The 6,000-nt window shown below is 43.5% G+C and overlaps 1 non-coding gene across 1 annotated transcript; it reads left to right on the plus strand.

Annotated features, from left to right (window-relative positions):
• Positions 1-1,700: 1,700 nt before the first annotated feature.
• LOC125584680 lies at positions 1,701-1,807 on the plus strand. The gene has a single exon (XR_007321590.1). It is a non-coding gene; the product is annotated as a small nucleolar RNA R71 (small nucleolar RNA).
• The last annotated feature ends 4,193 nt before the right edge of the window (positions 1,808-6,000 follow it).

Raw genomic sequence — 6,000 nt, forward strand, 5'->3', positions numbered from 1 at the left:
CCTCTTTGATGTCAAAATGGAGAATGTGCCCTTTACCCAGATGGAGATCAATCTTGCCTTCTTTCACATTAACAATAGCTCCTGCTGTTGCTAAGAAAGGCCTTCCAAGGATTAAAGGGTCTTGAGCTTCTTCACCCATTTCAAGCACCACAAAGTCTGTAGGGATCTCATAATTTCCAACCATCACTGGGAGGTCCTCTAAGATACCCACAGGGTACTTCACTGAACGATCAGCCAATACCAGAGAAAGTCTACACTTCTTGTACTGAGTGAAGCCGAGCTTCTTAGCAACAGATAGAGGCATCAAGCTGACACTAGCTCCCAAATCGCAGAGACATCTATCAAATACCATAGGTCCAAGAGCACAAGGTAATGTGAAGCATCCTGGATCTTCTAGCTTCTTTGGAATGACAAGCCTCTGAATGATAGCACTGCACTCATGAGTGAGAATCACCATGCCCTCCATCTCTTTCTTCTTTGCAGCTACAGCATCTTTCAGGAACTTGCTGTATTGAGGAATCAGCATGAAAGCATCAATAATGGGCATTGTGATCTGGACTTCACTCATTTGCTTTTCAAATAGAGCTTGGTACTTCTCTAGCAGCTGCCTCTTGAATCGACCTGGGAATGGGAGCTTGGGCTCATAGGCAGGAGGAACAAAAGAACTTTCACTGGCAGGAGTGACAACTTCACCATCCTTAACTGTTTTCTTCTCTTCTCCAACCTTTCCTTTTCCTTTGGCTTCCACTATCTTCTCTAAGATCTCGTCATTGATCTTCTCATCAACAATCACCACTTCATCATCTATGTTGATGGCAACCCCCTCACTTTGTTTCTCAGCATCCTTGGTGAGAGTTCTCTGAGGTAACTCCTTACCACTCCTGAGAGTGATAGATTTCATGGTTTCCTTTGGGTTTTGCTCAGATTTTCCAGGTAGAGAACCTTGTTGGCGATTTTGTTGAGTGTTCATGGCAGCAAACTGGTTCTCCAAAGCTCTGAACTTGTTGTTGAGCTCATTGTAGCTCCCATCAATCTTTGAGTGAAGGTTCTTCAACTCATAGCCAACATGCTTCTCACTTCTTGTTTGAGACTCCAGGATTTGTTTCAGTAGAGCTTCAGTGGTGTTGACCTGAGGAGTTGAGGTAGAGGGATTAGATTGCTGTTGGGAAGAATGGTTGCCCTTGTTGTTGAAACCAGGAGGAGGGTTTTGCTGAGGTTGATAGCTGCCTTGCTGATTATTCCGAGGTTGATAACCACTCTGTTGGTTGTTGGAATAGGATTTCTGTTGGTAGTTGTTGTACTGAAAGTTGGGCTCTTTCTTGTACCAGCTACCATTGTTGTTGATGAAACACAGCTCTTCCTGACCTTCCAAACCTTCAACTTCATGGACAACAACTGGTGTCTCTTGGCTTGGGTTGCCAACAAAGTGCAGCTGCTCTTGGGTAGCTTTGTCAGCAATGAGGATGTCTATCTTATCTTGTAGAGCCTTCAACTCCTTCCTCGTCTGCTTATCATCTGTTCTACTACCTCTGTCGTGGTCTCCACTGTAGACTGCATCACTTTTAACCATGTTGTCAACCAGCTCCTCTGCATCCTCCTCAGTTCTCCCCAAGAAGAACCCATTGCTAGCTGTATCCAGTCTGGCCCTGTACTTAGGAAGAGCACCACGGTAGAATGTGCTCAGCAAACTCTCCTTAGAGAAACCATGGTGTGGGCATTGAGCTTGGTAGCCCTTGAATCTCTCCCAGGCTTCACTGAATCCTTCCAAGCCCTTCTGTTGAAAGCTGGAAATCTCATTTCTCAGCTTAGCAGTTCTTGAAGTAGAGAAGAACTTCTCCAAGAATGCTCTCTTGCAATCATCCCAAGTGGTGATAGAGTCGCTGGGTAGAGACTTCTCCCACTGACGTGCCTTATCCCCCAAAGAGAAAGGGAATAGCTTGAGCTTTAAGGCATCTTCGGACACACCATTGGTTTTTGACAACCCACAGTAGCTGTCGAACCTGTCCAAGTGATCAAATGGATCCTCTAGAGCCAAGCCATGATACTTGTTGTTCTCGATCACGTTGAGGAGTCCTGATTTGATCTCAAAGTTGTTGGCTGCCACAGCGGGTGCTCGGATTCCCAATCTATGACCATGAATGTTGGGGCGATCGTAAGTGCCAATGGGTCGAGCTGCGCGCTGTTGGTTAGCTGGAGCATTGTTATTAGCGCCATTGACGCCTGCATCATGCTGATTAACGTCTCCCATATCAGTGTTCAGTCTTTGCAGTTGAGCCTGTTGCTCTTCTTCTCTTCTCTTTCTAGCACACTCTCTCTCTAAAGCTCTGATGTCTACAGCTCGTGGAAGTAGGTTTGATGGACCGTTGCTCCGTAAGTTCATACACCTGTAGAATAAGAGGAGGTGAAAAAGAGTCAGTAACGAAAGAAAATAAAAATGACTTAGTCTCAAGCAATTGACTAAATCTCAATGTTTAAATCTACTCAGAATTTGGCAACGGCGCCAATTTGATGTTAGGAGTTTTCAAGGCTCCTAAGACAAATGTTGTAGTATAAATGATTGTCGAACCAGTTCTGAGAGATGTGGAAGCACCGAGAATGCAAGTAATCACTTAGTCTACGTGCAACCAATGGTTTTTAAAAGGGTTTTTAAACTATAACTAACAAAAAGGAATAACTAAATGATACTCTCTTAACTATGGGAAAAGAGAACTCATGGATATAGGGATTTAGACATCGGGTGATCAAGTTTCGAACTAAGGATGGCAAACGATCAATCAAACTATCAACCTTAAGCTTAGACACAATCCTAAACAAACTCTATGTCTAGATGAATGTTCATTTACTAACACAATCCAAGCATCAAATGTCTTTGGTTGAATAATATGAAAGTAATCATAACTAGCAAGTCCAATGGCTATCTTAGCACCTCTAACAACAAATGTCTTTGGCAAAGTATGCTAGAAACTAGGAAGAGTTGTCTCGGGCATTTCTTCGAACACCTTTCGGGTGAGAAATGCCTAAGGATCAACAACTGAGTGGCCAACTCAGAAGATGCATTAGGTTCACTCTGCTAGCAAGGAAATATGAATGATCTACACTAAAACATCCTAGCTCTAACCTAATCACCCTTAATCTCCCTAATCCATGAATTCAAAGGGGGATTACTCACTAATCTCCATGATTCCTCTTAAACCCATGTTGGATTTCAGATTAATCATGTAGAGAAACACAAAGAAAATAAATAATAAGAACACAGAATTTCAACAACAAAACTGATCAATTGATTCAAGAGATGACTTTCCAAAGGTTTTTGGTGGTTTTTCTTAAGAACAAAAGATGATCTGCCTCCTGGTGGCTTACAGAGTATTAAAACATAGGTTTAGAAAATAAAAACGTGCATCATGAAATGACCAAAAGGCCCTTGAGAAATCATAAGTTCGAGCAGAAATAAGACGCGGAGCGACCTCCGCTCGTCGCTCCACACTTCGGGAGCGACCTCGCTGTGTCGCTGCGAGAGGTCGCTCCGGACTCGTTCTCGCGTTCCCGAGTGATGAAAACGCGAGCGACCCCCGCTCGTCGCTCCGAGTAGTCGCTCCATGCTTCTGGAGCGACCTCGCTGTGTCGCTGCGAGAGGTCGCTCCGGACATGAAAACGCGAGCGACCTCCGCTCTTCGCTCTGGTAAGGTCGCTCCGGACATGAAGACTCGAGCGACCTCCGTTCGTCGCTCTGGTAAGGTCGCTCCGGACATGAAAACGCGAGCGACCTCCGCTCGTCGTTCTGGACTGGTCGCTCCGGTAAGGTGCTCGCCCAATGATCACTTTAAACACTTCTTTTGGACTCCAATTGCACCCAAATGCCTCCAAAAACTCCATGTGGTACTCCAATACCTGATAAGGACTCATGTATGCAAAATGCAACCTAAACATGGCTAAATCCTAATCTATATGATCAAAATGCACATGGGTGAATGGATAAAACATTAGAAATATGCAAGATATCACCTATAGACACAATCGAACCGGCAAACCAAGCAAACTTGCGATCAGTACAATAATAACCATAATCTAAAAACATGCATGGTTGAAGAACTGAACAATACTTTTACCTTTCGATTTGAGGAGACCCACAGAGAGAACCGATCCGTCGCCGTCGAGGAGACCCGCGGAGAGGGAGTGAATCAGCGGTCGACGAGACGCGGAGAGAGACACGATCGCCGTTTTCTTCGCCTCTTCGAGAGGTTTCGAGAGAGAGAAAGGAGACACAGAAAGCCGAACCGATCTGTTGCCGTCGAGGAGACACACGGAGAGGGAGAGAATCATCGGTCGACGACAGCCACCAAGACAGACAGCGCCATTTCGTCGACGAGCCACAGCGAGAGACACGATCGTCGTTTCCTTCGCCTCTCAGAGAGGTTTCGAGAGAGAGAAAGGAGAAACAAGAAGCCCATTCGCTTTCACCCCTCCTATGTCCTCTCTTCACACAACATGTGTCCAGAAGAACCGCCCCTAATTAATACACGCCTCCTACTTCATTAAGTTTTTTTTTTTAATTTCATTTACCCTTAAGGGACAGCTTAAGAGCCTGCGATATTAATGCTCTAAGGGCACCATTATCGGAGGTTCCTAAGGGCGTCTTTTAGGTAGTTAGCAATTAAAAAAAAGGAAAATGGATGTTAAGATAGAGAACGTATCTTAATTAGGAAAAATAACAAACGTTTCTTATTGGACACGTGTTGATATTTTCTCGCTCTCTCTCTCTCCGTGAACATCATACGCAATAACGATTCCTGCTCCGACGACAGAGGCCGAATCAATAGAACCACAGTCGGTGAAAAAGCTGAGCATGAAATCCCTGAAACGAGCACTTGATCTCTTCTCCCCCGTCCATGGCCAATTCCCTCCTGATGCCGAAGCGTAAGTCTCCGATCCCCAATTTCTCTCCTCCAATCCTCGATTTATTTTTCTTAATAATTATATATAAATTCTTTTTTTTTTGCTTGCAGCAAGAAGATTTGTCTCAGCCATAAGGTAAATTAGAAACCCCATATTCGCTTTTGCTTAAAGCTTCGAACTTTAGGGTTCTTGATGAGGTTTATGCAAACTAATTGACATGTTTGATTTTATTAAAGTCTCTGTATTTTTTTGTTTGTTCACGGAATTATGTTATCTCATTACACACAGTTTCAGAGCTAAGCCCGCCACAACCCACTCCCAAGAATGAGCGAGTTTCATGTTCCAGCACCAAGTTCAGCCTTGACGGATCGAGGTTCATGGCCATGAAGTCAGATGGAACCATCAGTATCTATGATTCCGCCAGCTTGGGAGAAGTACGGTCTTTCGCAGTAGCAAATGTCACGGCTGCTGAGATATCTCCATGCGGGACTTATCTTCAGACATTTCAGAAACCCACTACTCCCCAGGAGAAGAACGTCTCGCTTTGGAATACTGAGACTGGAGATCTAGCTCACGGTCTTTGCCAAAAGTCCATTACTAAAACCACATGGTAAGCTGCTCTCTGTGCTTAATTACCAGAAGTAATAGTCTTTGTGCTTATTATACTGCCTTTTATGATATGGACATTGTTGAACTTGTAACGCAGAATGAGGTGAAATTCAGTAATAAAATTAAAAATTGGAATCTTTGTATTTTGTATAAGTAATTTCTATGAGTTATGATTCAGAATCTTGGTGGAACATATGTTCTTTGTATTCTTATATATCATTCTAGCTCTAGTACACTTAAATCCTTCTTCTTCTCGCTAGTGAACACGATAAATCTAGTATGAGCTTTTCAATTATGCAGAGATTACCTTAGTTGTGAGCTCTTCATGGTGGTTTTGTTTATTATCTGGTTGAGATGTATAACAACATGGGACCTCAGCCTGGGATGCCAATGTTTATAATCCGATCATAGTTTATAATCTGTCCATGTTTGGTCTTGGATTGTAGATCATAGGATCATTGTAATTAAACAACTTGTTGGATCTTGAGGCTGGAGATA

Source organism: Brassica napus, chromosome C3 (assembly GCF_020379485.1).
Source record: "Brassica napus cultivar Da-Ae chromosome C3, Da-Ae, whole genome shotgun sequence".
NCBI lineage: Eukaryota > Viridiplantae > Streptophyta > Magnoliopsida > Brassicales > Brassicaceae > Brassica > Brassica napus.